At 39.7% G+C, this 26,376-nt stretch overlaps 1 protein-coding gene and 1 long non-coding RNA gene across 3 annotated transcripts in view; one reads left to right on the forward strand and one right to left on the reverse strand.

Annotated features, from left to right (window-relative positions):
* Positions 1-26,376, forward strand: part of Negr1 (neuronal growth regulator 1) — a 746,019-nt gene that overhangs the window by 388,420 nt on the left and 331,223 nt on the right. The gene's annotated exons all lie outside the window — the stretch shown is intronic.
* Positions 1-26,376, reverse strand: part of LOC116093982 — a 36,955-nt gene that overhangs the window by 6,542 nt on the left and 4,037 nt on the right. The window contains exons 2-6 of the long non-coding RNA XR_004119912.1: positions 22,351-22,495; positions 16,909-17,052; positions 11,329-11,373; positions 10,524-10,578; positions 9,703-9,782 (exon numbers count right to left, since the gene is read on the reverse strand). This is a non-coding gene — a long non-coding RNA (uncharacterized LOC116093982). The remainder of the gene's footprint in view (positions 1-9,702; positions 9,783-10,523; positions 10,579-11,328; positions 11,374-16,908; positions 17,053-22,350; positions 22,496-26,376) is intronic.

Raw genomic sequence — 26,376 nt, forward strand, 5'->3', positions numbered from 1 at the left:
AAAAAAAAAAAAAAAGAAATGGCTACATAAAGAAGACCCACACAATATCAGTGAACTTGCTAACTCAGAAGAGGAAACTGTCAAGTCCCATACCTAGACCAATAGCTATAAACATCTAATAACAGCTACATATGGAATTAGCCTGTCCTCATGCAATGGTTATCCAATACAAAGTGGTCAGTCTGGAAATATACACACAAAATCAGACTCAACAGGCTGTATTAATATATTTGTCCATTTATTTGTATATGTGCAGTGTGTGTAACAATATTTGTAATAATAATCAAAGATGTTAGAAATTTGAATGGTTGCCATAAGAGGGGCTACAATGAGGAAAGGTAAGTGAAAAGTGATATAATTATATTTTAATTTAAAATGTAAAGTAAATAAATGAACTAATTTAAAAAGCACACTTATATGGTAAACATAAGTCTACTTACTCTTCTTTTCAACTTTTGTTGTATTATTTTATGTGTATGGGTGTTTGTCTCCACATGGATCTATGTATTTGTGGAGGCCAGAGGAGCATTTTAGCCCTTGGAACTAGAGTTATAGGTGATTTTGAGTCACCTTATGAATGCTAGGAATCAAAACTTGGCCCTCTAGAAGAGCATCCACCATTCTTAATGCCTGAGCTGCAAGTCACTCATCATGAACATAAATGGTTAGTAGGGTATTGAAGCCTATCATTATTACAATAGAAAATTATCTGACTAAACTCTTCTTGGTTTTAAGATTAAAGAATAAGGCTGAAAGGAAATACTGTGCCAATGTTTAAATGCCCAGAACGAAAGTCCAGAAGACCTTGGATCCTCTTCCTAGCTAGGCCACCATGAACCTCTCCTATCTCAAAAGGGGGATCAGAGAGATCCACTTTGCCAGATGATGGTTGGGAGCATGAGCAGCTTGCTCATATTCCTGACATGGGACCTGTTTTTTAAATTGTAGTTACCCTATATCAGCTGTTTTGCACAAGCATTTCCCAAGCTAACACTGAGGGTCCTCTTGGGATTGTTAATCACAAGTTCCTTGTGAGTCAGATAGTGTCAATGGAGGACAGAAAACAACAGGAACACAAGAAAGCCAGAACAAGAATGAACTGAGTACATAGATTTTACCAAGACAATTGTGTAGCTTTCTAGATCCCTCCCCCCTTCCACCAGGCTTTGCCCTTTTCACCAGGCCCCTTCCCTCCCTCTGTCCCTCATTGTCCTCTTCCTGGCCATCATTCCTTCTTAGAAATATTGCTGGATGCAGTTATGTGACCCTGAATGGCACTGTTCTAATTTTGCCCTCCATCTTTTCTAAAATGTGCAGTAAAGGCAACAAGCCGGGCATTCCATCATGGTATGTTTATTGTGTTCTTTGTGATGAACAACATCAAAGAGCACTGTGTGTATTTTCATGTGGGCCTGAGTACACATACAGTGTTGCCTAAACAAGAGTGAGGTTTTCAAATAGAATTTTTTTTTAAGCTGGAAGTAATGCAATCCCTTTTCTCCAGTTTTGTGTCTTGAAGTTTTGTTTTGTTTTGTCTTGTGTTATTTTGTTTTGGAATAGGATCTCATGTAATCTAGACTGGCTTCTGAGTACAGTGTAGCTGGAAATGGCTCTATTCCCCAAGTGTTGGGTTTGAGAAGTATGCTGGCAGTCCTTCACAGTCACTCTGGGTAATACCAGGAGAAATAATAATTTCCCAGTATGCATTGCTTTCTATGACTGTGTATGCCAAAGGAGAGTTTATTTAAGATAATATTGCTAAATATTTCTTTTTGCTACCTACAAATTAATTAATTGTTCAAAGCACATCTGAAGATGCAGATGTACTTACCTGCTATAAAATTATACAGTTTATCCATTTCTATGTTTTTACAGAGGAGTTATATATGACAATGATATAGAAAACAGCAGAATCTGAAAAATAACAGATACTAAAATAATTTATAGTGCAAAATGTAAAACAGTAAGTTCATTATGTGGGCAGAATGCCCTTTAAAATTATATATAGAATTAATATTCATGGTTTGGTTTTTCCACTTGAAAGTACTCTGTAGTTAGGAATACTTATTGCTCTTACAAAAAGGCTTGAGTTTTGTTGCTAGTACCCACATCAGGGCAACTCACAAGTGCCTGCATCTCCATCTCCAGGGGATCTAATGCTCTCTTCTGGAATCCATTGGAAGCCCCCTCCCCCCCCAAACACACACATGTACAAACTCACATGGAGACACACACAAGTAAAGTAACTCAACAGTCCTCATAGTATCCAACACTGGGATCCATGACATGTAAAAACTGTAAAGTATGTGCCAGACATAGATGCTAATATTGTAATATCTCACCCTCCAAATAATGTGGAAGGTTGTAACTCAAGCAAATTGTCCTGACCATGGCTATCTAATGATCAGGCCTTTATGTCTTCTTTGTCTACAATAATGAATCTAAATATTCAGAAACCACAGAATTCAGGAAAATTCTGGAAGCAATCCCTAGCAATTATTCTTTGAATTAGCTATCAGAGGACTAAGTGGTAAGAAGAGTTTTTTTGATTTGTTTTGTTTTGTTTTGTTTTGTTTTTTATCAGCTCTGACCCATTTGCAGTCATAGGGATAGAATCTGGGGCTTCACATTTTAAGATCAGCACTCTATGACAGAGATGTAGCCAACCATGCTCCTTTTTCCTTTTTGCATTAAAGATAGGGTCTTGCTGAGTTTCTCAAGCTGCCTTGGGGTTCACTATTTAGGCAGGCAGACATTGAACCTGAAATCCTTCTACTTTACTCTTCCAAGTATTGGGAAGACAACTGTTGCCAGTACACCTAGCTGGACTACCCACTTTATGGAACTGCATACATGAAAGTAGTGAGTTGAAACTGAAGGAAAATGGCTAACAGTGGTCATAATAAATGCTATGAATTAAATACATATGTACAGACAGACACTATGATAACAACTTTCAATACCAGGGTGACTTACAAATATTAGTATGAGTTCTCCCCATCCCCTCTTCCTCTGGTTCTCTACAACATGACTATTAAGAGCATAAGTCTGTCTCCCAGGCCTTGATTCTGCCTGCCCTTGAGACTGGCTTTAACAAACAGAAGTAATGCTACATCAACCTCTATTTTGGTTTATAGACATCAAAGGTATCCATACATTCTTGGCTTGATCTTATCCACATCATGAAAATAAAATAGAAACCAGTGGTCCCATTACCACCATGACTGTAGCTGGCAGCTAGCCCCAAACCTGACATGTAAGTGATCTGGGTAAGAAGAAAAGACACAGGGGACCCTGGATAAAGCCATCCAGCCTACTTCAGAGCTTTAAACCTACAGAATTACAGAGGTGGCCACTAGCTGCAAGACAAAATAGGTGAGTGATTCTTCTGGTGCATTCTCTTTTAGTAACAAGCATCTAATATGTCTTCTGTCTCATGAAGTCAGCACTGACTGGTAACCACTTTCACACTAACTCTGCTGGAGTAACACCACAATGGGTGGCATCTATATTTAGTACCATGTGCTCTGCCTCTTAAGCCCAGGTCTTGTCCTGATAGGAAGAGAATGGTTAATCACTTCCTTGTTCGTGTTCAGTGTCTTCCAAAGAGTCATGCTTCACAAGGAAACAACAACAGAATGGCTCATACAGGTGAAGAGGCTGAGAAGTTTCCTGGCCTACCATCTGCAGTTGGAGACCCAGCAAAACAAGTGTTGTAATACTTCCTGTGGTGCGTTCTATGTGAATGCCCTCCATATGCTCAGATATTTGAGTACTTGGTCCTCAGTTAGTGGAACTGTTTGGAAAGGAGTAGGAGATATGGCCTTGCTGGGGGAGGTATGTTGCTGAGGGCAGCTTTGGGTTCTTAAAAGCCTATATCATTCCCAATTAGTTCTCTCTGACTCACACATATGAATGCATATGGATTGGGAAGTGAGCTCTCAGCTTCTGTATGATGCCTGCCATGTTTGCCTGTGATGCGATAGTAGGAACAATTATCCATCTGGAATTTTATACCTCAAATAAACCCTTCCTTCTATAAGATGACTTTGTCATTGTGGGTTGTCACAGTGATAGAGAAGTAACAAATACAATGACAGAATCTGAAGACCTATTGCCAAGGAAGCTGGTGGTTAAACCCCAGCCAGGGGACAGAAGACAAGAAAGGATACCCCAGATCAACCAGGAAGGAAGGGGAAAGAGAGAAAATTCCTCCTTCCTCTGCCTTTGGCTCCAATATTGGGTGGGATGGACCATTCTCACATACATGTGGGAAGAACCAACTCATTAAATGAATCCCCATATTCAAGTGCTAATCTCAACCCCAAATTTCTTCACTAACACATCCAGAAATAATGTTTAATGTATCTCTATCTCAGTACTGTCACATTAGCGGAGAACACTAAGCATGGGAGCTATAAGCAAAGGCCTAGACACATGTCTTTTCATGGCCACTCAACAACCTTAACATCTGAATCAACACAAGTCTTAGGAAGTCTTAGGAATGTCAGTATCAGTGAAAGTTGTTTCATGACCAACACAAGACAGTTAGTCAAGCTCTTACTGTGAGAGGTATGCTCAACACAGACTGAAAGCTACATGTTTATACCACACAGGCTTGTGTCTGCCATACGTTAAGCCCCATGCTTGTCCTGAGATGCAGTTAGTTTAGAAATAACCTATGATTTCAGGAACATCCTTACCCTGATTCATCCACACAGGTAAGAAATCATTCCTGAGGATACAAATTAAGCCAAAACCTGGCTCAGATGCTGTGCAAGTACCAAAGTGGGGGAAACATGGATCTAGAGGGGAATGAACCCAAATTTCCAGAGAAACCTGTTAGAATAATCCACCATAGGCAGAGAACGTGTGGATGTAGATTTCTTAGGCAATCTTTTTGAGATCAGCCACAAATCAGAACACTTAGGTGGTAGCACTGGGCCTCATTCTGCCATAAGCCAGAGTTAAGAGGTCAGAGGTTGATCAGACCATAGGGAACCCAGTGAGTACCAGATTGTGACCAGCCCAGTAGCTTTGACCATTGAATCTGGTTTTGGTGCTAGTTGCTTTCCCATTGCTCATAGAATGGTGGATTTCTCCAGAAAAACTTTCCTCTGGAGAACTGGGTTTGTTCAACTTTAGAAAAACAGTTCTTTTTTTAAGAGTCTAATTCTTCCTAATACCCAGGAATGGAACAGACCATAGCACTGGTAAGAAAGTGTTTGTTCTAGAAAACAATACTATCTGGCTCAGATTTTTATGAGGCTTATTTTATTTTCCTGTTAAAACTCCCAGCACCTCACCACTAACAGGTACAGAAGTATTTTTTTTTCCAAATAAAAAAAATTGAGCAATATTTGATTTGCATTTATATTAGTGGAAAATGCATAATAAACAATAATTTCTTCTTCTGCTGATCTCAACAGTCATCTGCTTTGAGGAAGTCGGTGGGCTCCTTGTTAGTTCAAATGATAAGAATACCTTCCTATGAGTCCTCTGCTGACACATCAGCTTCTTATGAATTACCTTTGCAGCTTCAGGGCCCAAGAAGTGGCTGGCTCCCTTCAGTTCTCACAAATCAGTAGACATATGGTGGTTTACTGATACTCCATGTTCTTAGCTTGTTATTTACAGCCAGGATAGCTGAAGTGAAGCCATCCATTGATACAGAGAGAGAGAAATGAATCCCAGATGATATGGACATTTATTTTTGAAATGCTTATGTATAAAGTGCAGCTAATTCACACTGCCAGGTCTTCTTCCATCATCAGCCCATAGAAGGAGCTGAAAGTTCTGATGCAGCTGTGTGTATTGCTAGGCACAAGACAGAGATTCACACTAGATAATCAAATGCTATCAGCCCATAGTCATGTGTCTGTTTGTTTTATTTGCACCAGGCCTGGCATGGGAGTTTCAGAAATAGCCATCCTGTTTGCATGATCATATCTTGGTTTTATGAATTACTACATTTCTTCTCTACTCTGTTCACATGGTGAGCCACATGAGAGGAGAGTAGCTCTTCGCTGGCTCCTTGTTAATGGCCTTATCTTTCCACCTATTCATCTAACCTTCATTGAGAACCAACCAAATGTTATTGGATGCTTTGTTACAGCTTACTGGTGAGCTGGATGAAAGTTCTCCAGGGGAAAGTGATGGCTGTTTGCAGTTCTAAACTGTGGACATCAGAGCTGACCCTCACTCTGTGGGCTTTTAATTTGTTTTGACACTTGAGGTCACATCAGCTAGTACCCGAGAGAGCTTCTTTTTGTAAGAGTTCATCATTTGCCCATGCACTCCCCAGCAAGAAGAATCTAGGAAAAACCTTCTTTCAGCCGGGTGTCTCTGACGCGCTGACATATGGCAGGAGGGGGTGCTCTGTCACTTTGATCATCTGCTTGTCAGCACGGGGTGCTGTGTTGATTCTGTCACTGCTGTCACCGTTCTTCCACACTATCTTGTACTCTTCCCTCTCATTCAAGCCTACTATTCAACCTGTCATCGAGTCCTGTCATTTTGCCTTTGAACTGTCTTTCAGTCCTTTTTCTCTTCTCTTTCCTCTGTGGTCGCAGTCATGGAGGCTCAGGATGGCTGCGGAGTTATTCGCATGGTGTTCTGTGGTACCAGCCTGTCTTCTATACTCATGCAAATCCAGGATTCCAAACCTTCAAGGCTCCTGCCACCCAGAGCCACCCAGAGCCACCACTCCTGCCACCCAGAGCCACCTGCTCCCCATCTGAGAAAATGAATCCCTGCTTGATACCCTAGTCCTTGTACACCAGGCTTTCACTTCCCTGAGAGGCCAAGCAGCACGCTCCCCTCTGCTGCATTCATTTGTTCTGTCTTTTCACCATCCCAAGAGTTCCTTTTTATTCCCTCTCTGATAGAACATGCTCCATTCCTCCCCGTATTGGTATAGCATGGCTCTGTGATATCCCAGAACCCTGCCTTGGTTGCATACTTAATACCTTACTAGCACAGGTTACATGATCATGTGAGGGCTTACTTACAGAATTATGTCCTTCATTCAGTAAAAGTCTTTGTCTCAGAATTTTCTTTGCCAATGTGCCAGGATAGCAAATGCACTTCCCAGTTTGTAAATGCTTACCTCTGAAAAAGCACAGAAGTCCTTTGTTTTCTGTATGTGGTTATGGCGATGAATGACATTGGGAAGCATACATGACCCCAGATGAAAGATGCTTTCACTCACTCAAACTTCCATCTCATGTAAGATTTTAGTCTCTAAAACTTTCCAGGGCAGAAGACATATTTTATGCTTTGATTAGCAACCAGCTGAGTAAAGGTAGCCTAGTACCTGGTGAATTGAATGTCAGCCCTGGGTTTATCATATATAAATGTACTTCATTTAGATGTGTCCCCTCAAATCCTGTTCTATCTAGGTAGGACTTTTATCATGAAAGAATGTTGGATTTTTGTCAAGATATTTTCTACATCTACAGAGATGATCACGTGATTTTTGTCTTTAAGTCAATGTACATGATTTATTAATGCACACTGATTTGTCCATATTAAACCATTTCACATGCCTGGGAATCAGCCATTTAAGAATGGATAATTACCTCTATGCCATGTGCATATCCTTTTGTTTTTCAAGCATATTGTTGACAATGCTTGCATCTATGTTCCTCAAGGATATTAGCTATAGTTCTCTGTGTTGTGTCTCTCTCTTAAATTATTATTAGAATAATTCTTCCTTTGGAGAAAGAGTTTTGAAGTGTCCCTTCCATGTACATGTGCAGAATATTGAGTGGCAATGAGTGGGTACTCTAACAGTTACATCAGCTTACTGGCAGTTCCCATTGGCTTATAGTATGTTTCTTCTTTCTTTCCTTATATGGTAGCATCTATCATTGAAGATGAAGTATGGTTTGTTGTTTGTTTGTTTGTTTTTTGTAGACAGTGAAAAATTGAGCCCTGTTTTCTGATCCAATTCACTGATTGAAAATTGAGATCATTAATATTTCAATTATTACTATAATTTCATAGTCCTGTTTTATGTTACTTTTACATTATCATCATTTATTTCTCTACACAATCTTCTGTGTATACTTAAGTATACAGTATTCATTCTGGAATTCTTTGTAGGGCTGGTTTGGTAGTTATAAATTCCCATTAGCCTGTTGTTATTATAGAACAGTATTTCTCCAACCTTTAATTTTGGTGTATAGCTTTGCCTCGCGAAGTAGTCTGGGTGCACATTTGTGTTCTCTCAGAATGTGAAAGTTCTGAGCTCTTCTGGATTCTGAAGTTCCCATTGATGAATTTGCTCCTATCCTGTGGGATTGCAATTATATGTCATGTGGGGCATCCACCTTACTGTTGTCAACAGTCTCTTTGTTCTGCTGTATTTGGTGTTTTAACTAAGGCATTTTATGAAGAACTTGTCTTCTAGTCCTACATAGTTTGGGCTATGAATGATACATGTACCTCAGTAGACAGATGTATATATGTACTTTAATTACAAAATGTACACATGTACTTAAATAGACAGATGCATGTATGTAATGCTTATTCCCCTAGATCCGGAGTATTGTCTCCTATGACAAGTCTACCTAGTAGGCAGATGCACATATGCATCATTAGGCAGATAAACACATGCACTCAGTAGGCAGATGTGTATATATACCAACAGGTAGGTGCACATATGTACCTTAATAACCATATGTACACATAAACCTCAGTAGCCATATGCACATACATAATGCTTATCCCGAAGATTCTCGGCTTTCTTTCCTATGACTCAATTGATGACTCAGTCTTTGCTTCAGACTTAAATTGTCATTCTTCTAACCCCATAATTCACAGACTTTATCATTTTAGGGCATCTTAAAATTTCTGTATGTTCCATTCATGGGGATATTTTAAAATTTAATCATGTCTTTGAGTGATCTAATTCTTCTGCCTTGGTTTCAGAACCTGATACTCTGTTTTCTACATAATCTACTTTGCTGGTGAGATTTTTCCACTGAGTTTTTCTCTATACCACTGAAGTTTTCATTTACAACTTGATTTCAGTTTGACTTTCCTTCAGTATTTCTGTCTCTTGCTTTATTGAATTCATTTCAATCTCCTGAATTGTTCTTGTAATTTGATTCAACAATCTATCTCTATTTTCTTGGACTTCAGTTTATTCTTGTCCTCTCTAATTTTATACAGGTATTATTTCATGTCTTGTTTGGTTATTTTAAATTTCTAAACATGTTTATAACTATTCTTTTGAAATCTGTGTCTTGAATATTGTTTAAGCTATTCTTGTTGGGAATAATAACTACATGATTTGTGACATTGTCTTGCTTTTTCTTTCTGGGCATCTGGAATTTGATTGTTGGTTATGTCTTTTGATATGAGTTTTATTATATCTTATCAAAATCCCCATGTGGCATGGATGGGTAATTTGAGGCCATTCCAAAGTGCTGGAGCAAGGAGAACATACCTTTTACCAGGACACCATGGATAACCAGACAGTCTGAGCTAGGCAGTAGGCAGCTTAGAGGTATTCTGAGGAACCAAAGCAAGTAGATCTCTTGCATTCCAATGTGGGAAGCAGCAGTGTGTCCTAAGACCACTTTGAGGGAGGAAGTCTCATGTCATTGTGCCAAGGAAAGCAGTTCTCTAGCTGAGGACATGCACAGGATTCCTGGGTAGTGAAAGCAGAGGGTGATATTGGGTTGGGTCTCTTACCAGGATTAGCTGTGTGGCCTGGGCACTGCAGTAGGTTCTTCAAGACTGTCTGGTGTAGAAGGCAGACAGGGTGGGATAGCCTAGAGAGGAGGAAGGAGAGCAGACTCACTGCTGGAAAGCCAGCTGAGAATTTTCATTTTTATATGTAAATTCATCAAATCAAAGAAAACTGTAGTATGTTTTATTTTTATTACTCTATGTGATGGTTGTGAGTTTAAAGCTACATTGGGGAGCACAGACATCAACATTTAGAAATCATCCTTAATTCATCAGGTTCAGATATCTCTAGAACTGTATCCAGATTATTCCAGTGGTATAATCATTTTGTTGCATCTATGGTGTGTTCTTTTAAAGAGTGAAACTTGGCTTATGTAATTATGTTTTCCCATAATACAGGATCCTTGCACATGATAAATACAAAGTCAGTGTTTATTGTGTGAGTGGCAAATTATAACAGCTAAGCACAAAACTTGGCAGCACCAGAGACCAAAGCATAAACTGAGCATAGACCAAAGCACAGGATATGCAGAAGAAGCCACATCTGAAATCAGACACCTTCACGGTGTGATTTTTTTCCCCTTCTTAATACTTAACTGATACATAAGTTCCTAAATTGCAGGAATATCTGTTCCTTTATCTCTGATCTTGAGAGCAGGCCCAGTGCAGGCGCACTATGGGCCAGGCTCCTTTGTTTCCCTTTGGGCTTCACTGGGCATCACTGTAACTATTGCGGATGTTGTCTGTGGCTGTTTCCTTCAGCAATGGCCTAATTGAATAACTGTAACAGTGATTTTATGCCTCACAGAGCTGAAAATACTTACTATTAATCACTTCAAGGAAATAATCTTCAAGTCTCGGTCAAGCGATCTCTCACACCTGTAGGTTCAGTAAATGATGAATGAGATAAGAAAAGAATCAGTCAGAGAAAACTCAGAAGATATTGTATCACCCCTGCCCTGAGTGTCTTTTGTGTGTCTGGAAACGCTGAGAAATGTAGAGGCAGATGTTATCATTTCTTGATGTATAAAGGGCCAGAGCCATGGAAGAGAATTCAGCATGTACTTTGGAGAGAGTTGCATAAACCTTTCACCATGTCCTAGTGTCCTAATGATTAGCCTGGAGGGAATGATTAATTAACTTCTTGAAAGAAAAGTCCCCTTTGGTAAAAGTATGTGTTAGACTACAGGTGGGGCACAGGGACTAGTCTATAGAGGCTGATGGTTGGGGCAATTATAGGCTGGGCTGTATTTTCCTTGACATTCCACTTTGAGGAAGATGGAAGTCTTGACCTTTCATGAAGACCCATTGACACAGCCCTGAGAACCAGTCTCTGAAATCTCTGACAAGCAGTGAAAAGAAAGCTTCTATCACTTCTGGTTTGGGTGGAAATCATCAAGGTTTGGGCTGGAGTGTAGAGGTTAAGGCAGAAAGGGTCTTCAGAACCCTCCACCACAAAGCTCAGGGATGGTGGAACCGCACACAGCAGCCCTGATTACATACAGAGCTCTGCCTGAAATAATTGGAGTGTGATATCTCCAAGAACTGGCTGTCTGCCTCGTCAACTTGATAGGAGCTTATTGCGTTGAGATTTGGAGGACTGTTGGGAGTGCAGCAAGTTTTACTTACTGGTTGGTGATGCCAGAGATTCGCTGGATCCAATAACTGTTAAACCTCAAAAGAGATGAAGATTGCAGTTTAATTTTTCAGGAAAGCCATAAGGAATTTGTGATATGACAAAAAACATCTTTGGGGATTTAATACTAATTGATTTCATTTTGAATTCACCAAATTGCCAAGTCAAAAAAAAAAAAAAACCCTGTGTTTAACTAACTCAGGAACCATTAATCAAAAGGAGACAGATAGAAAGGAAGAAATATAAGAGGGGGAGAGAGAGAGAGAGAGAGAGAGAGAGAGAGAGAGAGAGAGAGAGAGAGAGAGAACCACAAATACATTGAATGTTATTTCAGTTTCACTGGGGCTCAGACCTCAGTCATCAGCAAGTGATCTACCATGAATCGGAAAGGAGGTAAGCTACACATACCTCACAGGATGTCCATCTGTGTCCATGTGTCCTTCTTTCTCTATGAGAGGAGACATCACTGAAATATACACAGCCTCTAGCTCACTGTCCTGACATGTCTCATCACTTGTCTGCACTTAGTTCAGTGTGCATGGTTTGGAGGGAGACATAAACCTAACACTTATTTCTTTGAAGGAGCACAGTTCCAACTTCTGCAAATAATGGCACCATCTTAGGAGAGACAGAGCTACTCTAACTGGCAAGGAAGCAGACTTGCACTAGCAAGTTAGAAACTCAGACACTCAGTGCCTGGTGTCATCAGCCTTTTGTTACCAGGGAAACACAGGGAAGGTACACTGTGTCACCCAGATATGACCAACATTCCAGAGAGTAAGAAGACAGACGAGGATGTGGAGAGCTATGGAGGCTGCAGAGTAAACAGGAAAGGAAGGAAAAGAGGGAGAGGGAGAGAGAGGGAGAGAGAGGAGGAGGGGGAGGAGGAAAGAGGAAGGGAGAGAGAAAAGGAGGAGGAGGGAAAGAGAGAGAAGAGGAGGGGGAGAGGGGAAGGGAGAGAAAGAGACCCCGATAATGCTGAGGAAACTATGTCTGTTACTGGAAAACATGAACAAACAACCTGTGTCTCAATGCACTTTGCTGCATGGTGCTCACTCCTGGAGCCAAAATGTAGCTGATAACTCTTGCTTCTTCCTTCATCTCCTTCCTTGATACCCCTGCAGTGTGCATCCCCAAGAAAGCCGTGAAAATAGAACGAAGGCTTTAAAAAAATAAATATTGAGAGCTAACAGCAAGCAGAGAACTAAACCCCACACACTTTGGACAAAAGACCAACCTTCTATGCTCAACTTGATGCCCAAGCCTCATGGTGGAGTGAGTGAGATTAACATGGACAAAGCAGTGGAATTTATCCTGTTTCTGCTAACCCAAAATATTCAATTCATAGTATCTCCACTGTACTTGTTACACACTCTTTCATGGTCCATTCTCTTAATTCCACAGGTCCCTGGATGCACAGGTCTCTGCCCTGTGCCCAATGCTGAAATTTCTGGTATGTTACAAAGGAAATGAATTCCTGCAGCAGCTGCCAGGAATAAAATGCCCATTTTGGTCTCATTTAATTAAGCTTTAATTTGTCTCTGTAGTTGCTTTTCTTTTCTTTTTTGCACCTGTATAGTTTAAGTAGAATTTCTATTTCTACCTGCATAAGTGGCAACAAAGAGAACATGTTTTAAAATCTGTTTCTCTTTGCATTTGGTTACATACAATTTCTGATCTGAAGAAAAAGAAGGAAAGATCTCTCTCTCTCTCTCTCTTTCTCTCTCTCTCTCTGTGTGTGTATGTGTATATGTATGTATGTGTGTATGTGTGTATGTGTGTGTGTGTGTATGTGTATCTTCAGATATGTTCTCATGAAATTCATTTTTGTTTTGCATTCACTTTCTTTTCTGAGCTATGAATTAAGAACTATGTGCTGCAGAAATAACTCATGTAAAAGTGATTGCGACATAGGGTCTGAGGTTGAGTCCTGTCCCTTCCCTAGGACATATGTACGAAGCAAGGTCATGTGCTGCAGGCCTGTAACTCCAGTGCTGAGAGGAGGCACAGGAAGGTGTTGGATGTTTCTGGCTGCCAATCTTGCCAAATGGGGGAGCCCATGTTCAGTGAGAGGACCTGTCTCAGGGTGTTTCTGAGAAGGAATACATAAGGTTTTCTATTGGTCTGTACATTTTACCCTAAAATCTTAAATTGAAGAAGTATTAGATGAAGGCTAGCTCTGATCATCTCTTGGGTTCTGCTCCAAAACTGAATCACAGATGATAAAGAAAATATAGAAATCAGAAACTGAGTGTGATTATCCCTACAGAGTTCTGGCTCCTTTGGTGAGTGAGAGTTCAGCATGATGAAATGGCTGTGGCCTAGTGATGTGAACCCCACAGTACTATAAAAATAGTAAAATAGAAAGCTGACCATTCTCAGAGAATTCCCAACATCCTATCATATCACACCCTTCACGGGCCAGGTTAGGAAGGCTCCATCAGAAGTAAAAGCCTTTCCTGTGTTCTCAGGGAATACCTCCCTTTTATTGCTTCTGTTCTATTTGTCCTTAAAATCCAATACAACGAGGCAAAAAAGCATAGAGTCTTTGTTTTTGTTTGTTTTTCTCTTTTTAGTGTAACCATTGGCTATTTGCTGTATGTCACCATGCATCTCAGCCTGTGTTTTGAGAAACACTTTTCCAAAGAGAAAAGCCAGTGACAGCAAGTGCTCTGGGCAGAAATAGGAGCTTTGAAGGGCGGCTTGCTCAGATCCCTGCTGATGAAAGCTGGATGTTTGCACCCTTCTTCACTGAAGGATGTTAACTGTCATCAGGGATAAAGCCTTATTTGTAGACAAATGTCCAATTAGTTTAATTGGTGTTCTCTTTACCTTTATCATTATCCCTGGTCTCACTAGTGTGTCAAAACATTCTATGAAGAGAGTCATTTTATTTTGACATTGAGGGGATGTAGTTACATTAGAAACCAGCTTACCCATTCTGTGTCAATGAGCAGAAATTTCAACAACTCAAAACCAATTTTACAGCTTGAGATATATCCTTTTTGTAAGAATGATTGGCTGTGTGTTGTCATGTGATGTTCAATCCAAAGCTTTACAACCCTCCTTTTCACAGAGAAGTGTGGGACACCTTCCTTCCTTCCCTCTGCTGTCTCCTGAAATGGACACATCAGAAAAGAACTCACATGTCTCCTACAACAACATGCCTGGTGGTGTTTCTGGTGCTGTTAAAGCATGGAAGGCCTGCTTAAGAAACTACAGCTGATTATAAAGCAAGAAAGAACATGAGGAAAGCAGAGGGAAGCTCAGATGACACATTTTCATTCAAACATTGAGGAAAGTTTGAGTAAAAAGAATGTCTAGGAGATAGAGGGATGATCTTCTAGTAAGAAAGGACAGCTTTTAGCTTGTAATCAAGTGCTTGCTGACAGGAGCTTGAGATAGCTGTCTCCAGAGAGGCTCTGCTAGAGCCTGACAAATGTAGATAGAGGTGGATGCTCACAGCCAACCATTGGACTGAGCATGGGGTCCCTCATGGAGGAGTTAGAGAAAAGACTGAGGAAGCTGAAGGGGTTTGCAGCTCCATAGGAAGAACAACAATATCAATCAATCAGACCCCCCACCCCAGAGCTCCTAGGGACTAAAGCACCAACCAAAGAGGGACCCTTGGCTTCAGCCACATATATAGTAGAGGATGATCTTGTTAGGCATCAATGGGAGAGGAGCCCCTTGGTCCTGCGAAGGCTCAATGCCCCAAAGTAGGTGAATGCCAGGAGGGGGAGGCAGGAGTAGGTGAATGGGTGAGGGAACACCCTCACAGAAGAGGGGGAGAGAGAAAGGATAGGGGATTTCTGGGGGGTACAGGGAAAGAGGGTGACATTTGAAATGTAAATAAATAAAATATTCAATAAAAATAACTAACAAAAGGAGACAACTTAGGAAGACACATTTCTGAATGTTGTATTCACATCATTGAATGCATTTGTCTGAGGGAAAATTAATGAGGGACATGAATTTGCTAAATAAATGTTATTGTTTTAAACCATTAAAAAGAAAATTTCACCACAAGAGTTGCTGGAGTAGATAGAAGCAAGTGTGTTTGGAGAGAATCTGGAAGCAGAGACTGTGTACTACCAAACCAGCCACCCAGTGGAAGGCAAGGGTCACCTTAAGATCCTGTTTTCACAGAGCTGTTGGACCATAGTCTCTCCCCTGGTCTTCTACTTGGTTTATGAAATTTGAGAATTTAAAGACCATTGTCTAGGAAAACTCCAAGGGTGAAAGAAACCATGAAACTCATAAGAAAGGCTCATTGAGAGCTTGTCAGTCTATGATGTGTTTAAAAACTTAAAAGGGTTAATTTAATTTTTTGGAGCGGAAACTGGGAAAGGAGAAATTTACATGTAAATAAAGAAAATATCTAAAAAAAAGAAATATATTAACACATTAGAGTTAGACATTTTAGGGTTTTATCACTTTTTCATTTCTCCTTTCTCTCGATATGCACTGGCTTTGTAGTGAGCACTACATGCAGAGGCAGCCTCCGGAACACCACAGCCACATATGGGGAAAATGGAGAGGCTGAGGGTCAGAAAGCTCATCCTGAAATCGGTTGGACTGCCAACACAGGCTCAGATTTATTCTTCTTTAGCTTAAAATCAATACTTTTCACAACTCGTCCATGTTTCTAGTCCCTAAAACAATAAACACGTTTATTTGGAATAAACAAATGTTAAAATGTAAAAATATCTCACAGACATAAGAACTGCAGGTGCTTCTACTGATGTGTAGTATAAGGTCAGCAGATGACATGTGAACTTATTGCTGTGTACATGCAAAGGACAGGAGCTGACTAGCGAGAGCCCTGCATACTCTGGAGCAGTTGAACTCTCTAAACCTCATCATAGGTAGCGGGTGTGAGACCTTGTGCAGTTGTCAAAATTCATTATCCAACATTGAAAAATAAGCCCCTGTAAATTATAGTTCAAAAACATATATTTTCAGTAGTTGCCCCCCTTTGTCCATTTCTGACAACCACTAAGCTGAGATGCATAATTTACATTAGAATTCTCAGGCCCTGTGTATTTTCCTGCTTTTCCTAGTTCTAATTTTATCCCTACAATCCTGTCTCTCTTCCCTAATGTAATGGTGTAATGAACAAAATAAACAAACAAAACACCTATAGTCATTTCACTAATAAAAATAGTACATTTAAGGACATTTCAAAAGCTGAATCTTCAAATGTAAGTAATTGTGATATTTTTCTATGACAGTAGACATCCAAGAACGTATCTGAATTCTTCTGTCTTAGGTGATACGTAGTTTAATGTCCAGAAGTAAGTAGTCAATGTTATCTTCCTAGGTGCCCAGCCTTATGGTTCTGGAAACCACCAAGGAGAATGGTTTGGTACTTTTCTTAGGATTATATTTTATGTATATGTTAGTGCCTCCCATGATGCTTAGCAGGATGGGTAGAGTATATTTCATCTAATCAGATAGCTTCTGTAGCTTTCAGAACGTCAAAACCCCCTCAGGCAGGCCCACCATCATGAAAGCGCCATAAAACCACATGATCACCACCTGCAATGTGGAAAACATGAGCAATAACTTACCAAAATATTTCCAGTGAACATATGACTTTGACCCAGATGGCAAAATCGGCTGTGTTGGCCATAAATCTGCTGCAGAGCGTGGGCAGGTGTATGTCTGCTATCATTATGACTGTTTTCTCAACACTTTATCTGTTCAGCCTTTTCCTAAGGAAATAACAATTTTGAAAATATTGAAGAAGAAACAAAACACAGCCTGCAAACCCAAGCTGTAGGTTTTCTAAAAATTAGGTTATGTGTCCTTGTAGGCTGAGATGTCAGGTGGTAGGAAAAAAATGAAAGGGTGGTAGGAAAGAAGGTTGAGAACGGCAGAGAGAGTATATAAAAGTAATTCATCTCACTTTTTATAGAATAACCACCCTTGAAATAAAATATTTTATTTTTTCACAGAAAATCAAACAGTCCCTAAATATGAAAACTTTAATTATACCCCAACTCCTATTACCTATCACAATTGCTTCTATGCAAGATGAAAGAGCACAAGAGGCAATTATCTATTGAGTGTAAAATGTTTGCATATATCTCTCTTAGAGGATAATATATACATTTCCTATTTATTATCTGATGTAGAAATATTTGGTTTGGAGTTTAGAAATATCATGGGCATTTGGATTCTGGAGAAAACACCCTACTTACCTTTCAATAAGTCAGTCAATTTTGATAGTACCTGAGAATGAAGCATGCTTTATAAACATTGTATCCATGAGCTATACCCCTAGCTTTTCACCACTCTTTAGAACTATAAGATTTAAGCACCATACCCACAGTGTGTATAATAACAGTTACATAGAACTATTGTTTCTCCGAAATAAGATTACATGCTCTGTCCCTTGGCTCTTACAATGATTTGTTCTTCCTATCTGGGACTCTGTACCAAATGTTTTCAATAGAAAGCATACCATGGGTCCTGGGGAATGGCGCCTCTCTTCTGCTACGGTAGGCTGGTCTCACAGATCTGAAGGACTGGAAGAAGGATGGGACCAGTGAATCCTGGCCATGAATGCTTCCTTGCCCCTCTTGCTATAAGGCACATCTCTGCTCAGTAGAGTTCCATGGTAGTGACTAAACACATGATAAATGGTTAAGCTGCCGAGGAAAAGTCAAGAGACCCAGCCTAGGAACATGTGTCTGTCCTTGTGAGAAGAAACCACTGATTTCCCAGAATTCAAGGGCATCTTTATAGTCCATCTTTGTAGAAAATAGTCTCTAAAACAATGGGTTCAGAATTAGCTTGTTGTGGGCAGTGAGGCTCTTGACAGTAAAAGAGCTGGATTAGTTTTGGTAAGTGTTGCTGATGCTGTTGGACTTATAATGCATTCTTGTTGCCATCATGGTTCTCTGTTTATGTGCTCATAAGGCCAGTGTTCATTTAGCCTTAGGAACTGGCTTACAAGATCTGGCCAGATAGCTCTATCTACTGTGAACTTTGGTGTCTCACTACCCACGTGTCCTCTGGTAGACATTAGCCTGTTGTACAAAGATCTTCTCACTTGCTGCTCACTCTCATAATGTCCTTATGCCTCTGTACCATCATGCTTCTCCAAGAACCATTCTAGTGGAGGGGGATGTGTTTGTTTGTCCATTTGGTTGGTTGGTTTTTACTTCTAGGCCATGAGTCTGGGTTTTCTCTTCTCCATTTTTTTTTGAGCAGTTGTCTTCCTTATGAAGTGAATGGACACACTTACTGCCTAAAGGACATATTTATTAAGACAATATGTACTTAACAGCATTTTCCACGGAACATGACAGACACATTACAGAGATTGTCTTTTGGGGGCTAGAATTCTTATGGAAAGAAATCAGATAGTTGTTTCCTCCCCTAGCTGAATATCCCCTACTTGGCCTAGACGTTGTGTGGAGAAAGCTGCTGATGCTGCCCTGGGTTCTGGTCCTGTTCATGCAAATTGGTTGTGTCTTCCAGCCCTGCTGCTTTCCCTCCATCTTGAATGAACTACTACTTATGAAGATTGTGGGAAGGGATGCAAGAACAGTGTTGAAAACTCATGGGTCTGAATGAACCAAGTTCATTATCCTGTCATTTCAGACTCACTTACTATACGATGTACAAGTATTCTGTATACACCAGAACTCAACAAAAAAAATAGGAAATTAATGTCTTCCCTTCCATTAAAGTGGTGTGGCATCTCCCCAGAACACGAAGAGCCTGCATTATGATTCTTCCTAGTAAGTCTTGCAACAATTTCCATGTAGTGTCCTTCCCTACATTTAATACCTCCTCTATCACAAAATGTATCTAATGATGTGACTCCAATGGTGGAGATTTCACACAATGAGCCAAACAGTTTCTGCTCTGAGCATCACCTGAGTCTGAGTCAAATCGTCATGCTAAGCAGAGTACTTGTTGTTATGGGATCAGTAGGCCTCTGTTTAGAACTCCAAAATTCTATTAGCATACCATGATTCAAAGGCTTTACAAAATGGTATGAACAATCTTCTACCTGTGATTGGCATGCTTTATATCTTCACAGATTTGTCTCTTACCTGTAGAATTCATGTCTTCTAACAAGGCCTCCAGAATGCTGCCTACCCTTTGTTCCTCTGGCACAGTCATTACAGCTCCAGCAATGGAATGGACTGACAAAAAGTGCTGTGGGCTGTGCAGATGGTGCAGGTCTCCTCAGATTGTATTGTGACAGAGGGCAGAAGAGTTAACATAGCCCCAAGGCAAAACTGTAAATTAATATTATTGAATCCATGTAAATGTGAACTGTTTCTGATTGTCTTTCCTGATTGAGATAGAAAAGAACAGATTTTCCAGAAAGATGGCTTCATCCCAAGATCCTGAGGCTATATTAATCTGCTCCAGTATATGTACCACATCTGGCAGAGCAGCTGCAGAGGGACACTTAGAGGATCAAGCTTGCAGCTATCTTCCTGGACCCATCTTGTTTCTCTGGGGTTCAGACTAGTGAATTAAATATTGATACATTGAGAAGAAGCACCCCCAAAGCATATATGTTGTGAAGGTAACATAAATGTCTAACTCCATCTCGCAGTTCCAAATGCTGAATTTGGTTTTCTGTGTTGACTTGGCAAGGAGGGAAGAGGTTGAAGACCATTGCTTGTGCACATTCATCTGATAATTCTCACTCAAGTAACCTAAGAGTAAATCCAAGTGTTTTACTGACTTCTAGGTGTTCTTTCTGACAACACATATAAAAATAAGAAAGATGGTCCAGTATGTGAGCTATAAGGTGGGTGGTAACCACAGCAGTATATTGCATTGGTCTCTGCTCCCTTACATCCTCTAGATAACAGTGAGACCATGATGGCTGTCTTTGGAATATAAGCATCAGCTTCAATCCTATACCCAGTAGTCTCCCAAACAACTATGTCTTTAACTTCTAAAATCAAATGTCCACAATCCTATTGAGTGTGAATAGAGGAACCACTCCCCTGCTGATTAGAACTGTGGGGGTTTGTTCTCCCACAGAATGTAACAGGACTTGATTGAAAGCTGACTTCTTCTGGAAACTTGGCAAGGTTTGATGAGTTTTATTGATACAATCCTCATCGTTCTGGTCATCCAGGCTTGAGTTTTTGCTGGCACAGCTGAACAGTGCTCTGTTGGCAGCCTGGTGATTTCCCCTGTGGGGGCTACATTCTGCTAACGTTTTCATCACTTGGTAAGATCAGAGTTCCTTGGCTTTCATTCAGATGTAACTTTTATTACAGAAACTTCTTGAAATTATCCTTCTTAGTAAATTCAGTGAGTCAAAACACATAACAGCTTCTTCTATTCCTGATCTAAAGAGCTACCACAAAACGCTGGTACTGGCATCCTCCCTTGGCACCTACCACAGCCCATATTAAGTTTCTCCTCTAGCTTTATGCAGAACAAAATCATCTATTAGTCTATCAAGGATACACATAATATCCATGCTAACATGTCATCATCTGATTTCCTTCTCTAGAGTCCATGTGACAATCTCAGCATTGCATGTTTTTCATTGTGCACTGCCACTTTTCCTAAGGCTCTAAGAGTCATTCTGACACGGAAGTCATAGTGTCCCCTAAAGTGGATTCTGACTATTTAACTCTGGTGCCTTAAAAAGACATATGTGGGTCAATAAATCTTTACTTATTCCATTTTTGATCCATTGCATTTGAATAAGAAACCTGCGACTCCAATGGCAGGCTAGTTAGTCCACTACAGCGAATGTATTCCATCTGTGTCTAGGGTCTTTGAATGCAGATCACTTCATACTTCTGGGCTGTCCCACCCCAATCAATGCTCAAGGAAAGGAGAGTATGTCCCTACATGGATAGCTAGGACCCATTGTGTTACTGGAACACAGAGATCACGAACCACTCCCCTGTCACCTTAGAAAACAGAGAATTCTGCACGGTGTTTCACCCAGGAGCAAGTTAAACACAGGCTTTAAGCAGGAAAGGGAGGCTTAATCATGGAATTAGAAAAGCCAGCGTTCAAGGAACTAAAACTTCTTGCAGTGTGTACCACAGGGTTTTTAATCCTAGCCATAGTCTTCATTGGTATTTAAACCTATTTCACTTTGGGCAATTAAATTTAAAACTGGGCTACCATATCTCCTCAATGTCTCACTCAATAAAGTCTTATCCTCTTAAAATCTGTGGGGCCCACCACCTAGCTGTCTTTCAACCACCTGTCAGCCAATCACAATTTTGCTTTTGTGTTTTATTTTTTCTTTTTTACTATAGAGCAAAATTTTACGTTAGAAATGAATTACTAGCCATAAATGCATCCAACTATTTCTAAAGCCCTCATGTTTTAAAACACAATTTTAAAAGATGATATATTTATTTATTCTAAAACACTTCAGCACACAGAATAGGATGCAATGAGATACTTTGCATTTATTTCCCTGATAGCTGCCATGGCTTTAGCCACAGTTTGCATCTCATCTTAACTTAAAATATTATACTATGTAGCATTGTTACGAATTACCAGAGGGCTTTGCAGCAGCATGCAATCCTGACAACCTTATGTGCATCAGTTCCTCTGTGTGTATCCCAACGATAGCCATTCCAGCTAATAGGAAGAAGCCTTTTGATGAATCGGTCTTTACATTCCAGCTAATAGGAAGAAGCCTTTTGGTAAATAACTCTTTACAGGTGAGGTCATCGTTGCCTGCTAAATGGCACATTTCTCAATCCAGAAACAAAATTCACCTTCTAGCCTGCTTTAGTCAAACAAATCCTGGAACTGAGTCTCAGGTTATTTTTCTTTTTCTGGAAAGAGACCATCATTTTAAGTATACTACATTTAGTGATAAAGAACATTATGAAAGGAAGAAAAAAGCAAGTTATATAAGATAAAGATGTCAGGTTGTGATGAATGTCTAATAAGGTTTCACCAAGCTGGTGCTAAAGTACTAGAGTTACAGAGGCCACCAGAACCAGTCTATGTCAGTAAAATGTCTGGGGCTTTATGCTTTCACCTACCTTATTGTTAGCTATGGATTGCCTGAGGAATGTAGATGATGAAAACTATGAAGTCTTCAAGCCCAAGCTACAGATACAGGAAAACAGTGGCAGGACTTCCATCATGTAGACTCTGAGGCCATTGAATCTTCAGATGTTGAGTACACTAGAGGAAAGCAAGCCCAGATATGAGTGAGTGGGCTGTGGAGAGATAGTTATAGGAAACTCAGAAAGTTTAATCTGGCAAACAAAAGGGGTAGACAGAGAGCAGGTGGTGACTTCAAGACAGTTTTCTGTTGATTTTAAAAAATAACTAGAGAGAGAGAGAGAGAAAGAGAAAGAGAGGCAGAGAGACAGAGACAGAGACAGATAGAGTCAGAGAGATCACTGATGGTTGATGTAAAAGTGGTTTCATATGATTTTGAGAAGACATGGGAATGTAATATGAGCAGGATTGAAAATATGAATTTTGTTAGAGAAAAGAAAACTGTGGTTCTTATAAAAGTAGGGATGGCAGGTAAGGCCGATGGCGTGCATGCTCTGAGGAGAAGTCTGTGTCCTGCACTCAGTACTGAAGAGGCTTCTTCCAGTTCAGCACACAGAATTAGATTTTCCACTACAAATGTGCAAATGGATGTAGAAAAGGTCAAAGAGGCAGGTGACTCACAGGAGGTTTGTGGGAGAAAGTTTGTCAGTACAGGGTGTGCAGCAGAGCTCCTTAAACTTTTAGTCTTTCAACCCTTCTTTGACCCAGACATTTTTATACAATCCAATTAAAATATACATATAAATAAGTTAAATAATTATCTGAATCAATTTACAACAAACAACAGATACATTTTACCTTGAGACAATACTTTGATATGTATAAATTTACCACATATTAAAGATGAAAGGGCATTTGAATTGTTAAAGTGGAAGTGCCTGCTACTTTTATATAAAAGAATTAATTCCTGGCTATATTTTGATGCTGAAAGATGCAGAATATCTTCCATGTTTTATAGGGCTGATTGATGTTTAAAATTTCTAAATATCATGCTGGGAATTTACTCTATGTAAATATGTGGTACAATGGCACACATGTTTACTGCGATTTCAATAAATAGCTGGGAATTATTTCTCAATCCAATGCCCAAATTCATTTAATAATTTTGTATGAAAATCAACTCAACAGTCCAAACAACAATTTTTTAAAATTTAAATTCTATCACAGTTCTATACAAAAAATATGGTAATTTGGCACTTATGTGCTCAAGAGGAATGTTGGTGGGAAACTAATAAAAGCCCTGTTTTTCTGAACTAGACCATATGTCTGCAAAACACAAACCTTTTTGAGTGTGATAAACACTCTGTCATCTTGAATCTGCCGTAGGTGCTGCAGGCAGTGTTCATTGGAGATGTGTGGTGACCACCAGCTCAGAACAAACTGTGCACACTCTGTGTTCATAAATAAGGCTAGAGATATCTCAGTGCAATACAGGTGAGCCCTGCAAAGACCCGCTCCCCAACACCTGAGCCTTGTGTCCTCTAAGGAGTGGAGAGTGGTACTTAAAGCTGAGTGACAGTAGGTGGCCTCCCAAGCTAAGCAGGCATTTCAACATGGGGAAACTGCCCTCCCCAGTGAAGGACTTAAATTGCCTTTGTTCCTTCATTAATAAAAGGTAATGGTATGCCCAGATGTTGTTATAAAAGGTCAAAGGTGTGTTGCATAGTTCCCCGGAGCTGGGATTCTTGTCCATGTCATTTTTCTGAAAGGTTTTAAGACAGATCTGAGCTGCCTGCTTGCTGACTTCCACCAGCCCATCACTGGGGTTACAATGGGGCAGGTTCAGAACCAGAGCAGAATCTTTATCCATTTTATTTGTTACCATTAAAGAAAAATTAGAAATAAGAAAAACCCACCAGAATGTAAACGAAAATCTTTCATGATATCTGCAACTAGGAGTCCCCTTTGTACTGAGCATGCACACTGACAAGTAGCCTGCCTAAACTAACAGGCAGGAACACATTCCACACACCTTGCTCAGCTTTGCCATCCCAGCAATAAAGTGATTGAAATTCTTACTGTGCTTTTGTTTTGTATTCTTGACATGGTGTTGCAGGGAGAATAGTATTCCTCTGATGGGGACTCATCACCTACCAGGACTGAACACTCTCTTATGTGAATAACTGGGAGAAAGCTGGAGAGAGGGGGGCTGGAGCATGTACTGTGTTGATAGTTGTGTTCTCTTGGTGTAAGGAAAACTGATTTTAAAATATGACCTTTAGTGATTGGGTTGATCTCTCTCTCTCTCTCTGTGCGTGTGTGAGTGTGCGTGTGCGTGTGCGTGTGTGTGCGTGTGTGTGTGTGTGTTTGTGCGCGTGTGTGTGTGTGTGTGTGTGTGTGTGTGTGTGTGTGTGTGTTTGTATGACGGGAGCCATTCTTGGCACCAGTTTTGCATGGCCAATTATGGCTGAGCTCCAAGGCAAGGTCCTAAGAGACTTCATCTCAGGATTGCTTCTTGCAGCTGATATGCGTTTCCTTGTCATTTTTACATAGTCTAATGATTCCTGGGCATTAGTCCACCCTATTGAGCATATTTTCTGCAGATCAAATGAAGATGTACCATCATATATTAATGCTATATAAACAAAGTCATGATTTCATATTTCCTAATAGTGATTTTATCAAATTCCTGATTAGACTCAAATAATTTTAGGAAGCAAGTTTTAAGAGATAGTTTTAGTTATTTAGCTAGAAATAAATAATAAAGTTAGAATCAATAATAAAATGTGCACACTCTTCATAGAATATTAAGTAAAGTCTACATAATAATGAATATGATGAGCCTTCACAATTACACTAAAAGAGAAGTAGGCTTGAGACAAATTTGTGGCCAAGAAAAAAACATTCATTTTAGGTTACATCCAAGGATGAAGCCACAAGTGTACACTATGATAAAGTGAGGCCATGTGAAACTATTGCTTTGAACTTACAATGAGCTTATGAAATGAAATACTGCTTTGAACTTAATATCAACATCCTTCTGTAACTCCTCTTTTGTGTAACATTTTCTCCATGCGCTAATTTTCTAAATAAACTTTGTCTAAGAAGGAATAAAGTGGTAGATTAGGGGGCTCAGCTCCATCTCACAAATGTATATATGTATATGCCTGTTTGTGTATATATATGTGCATATATACATATATATGTATGTGTCTGTGCATATTGCCTATGTAAAAGATTTAATTATTTTCCTTTCTCTCTGGTTCACGAAATGTTAATGAGTTCCAAGCCTCTTATCTGGCCAGCAAGAGAGATAAGAAACCTTTCACATATTAACATGAATTAGTAAGAGAGAATTACAGAGCAAGAAACTAGCACTTAATAAAGCACATATAGTAAAATTATAAGGCCAGGGATCATCAGTCTTTGACCTTTATCCTTCAGTGTGTCCCACTAAAGGCTGGGGCAGGCTTCCAGTGTAAAAATAAATAAATAAATTATATATATATATATATATATATATATATATGTATATATACCCTGGAGGTTAGATATATTTTATTCAAAGTGAACCAAAGAGCAGTTGGGAGAGCCTGGGATGCAGAGCAAAGCTGAGAATGGGTACAAAACCCTCTCCCTCCTGCCCAGAGCCCTCTCTTCTGCTGCTGGTTGCAATTGTGTTTTTTATAACTAATAACAGTGCAGATGTGCAGATTAAAGTTTGAATAAATGAAGATATTTTGTTTCCTGTGACATAAAGAATCTCATGGTTCATAATCAACCTGTTCTGCTCAACTATCCCAGTAAACTGATACACTCTCTCCAAATCTTTTAAAAGATAATCACCATGTTTCTCAGAAGGTTTAAGCTTCTAATTTTGAAACACTTTTGTATTTGTTCATCTAACTTGCCCAAACTAACCACCTCTTCAGTATCACATGAAGGAAAAGTATTTTGTAAAATCATGTTACATTGTTTATCTGCAAGCAAATTACTTAGTACTTTTCTGGTCTTGGACATGACATGCAAACACACATACATATATACACGTATGCATGCAC

This window comes from Mastomys coucha, unplaced genomic scaffold (genome assembly GCF_008632895.1).
Source record: "Mastomys coucha isolate ucsf_1 unplaced genomic scaffold, UCSF_Mcou_1 pScaffold16, whole genome shotgun sequence".
Taxonomy (NCBI): domain Eukaryota; kingdom Metazoa; phylum Chordata; class Mammalia; order Rodentia; family Muridae; genus Mastomys; species Mastomys coucha.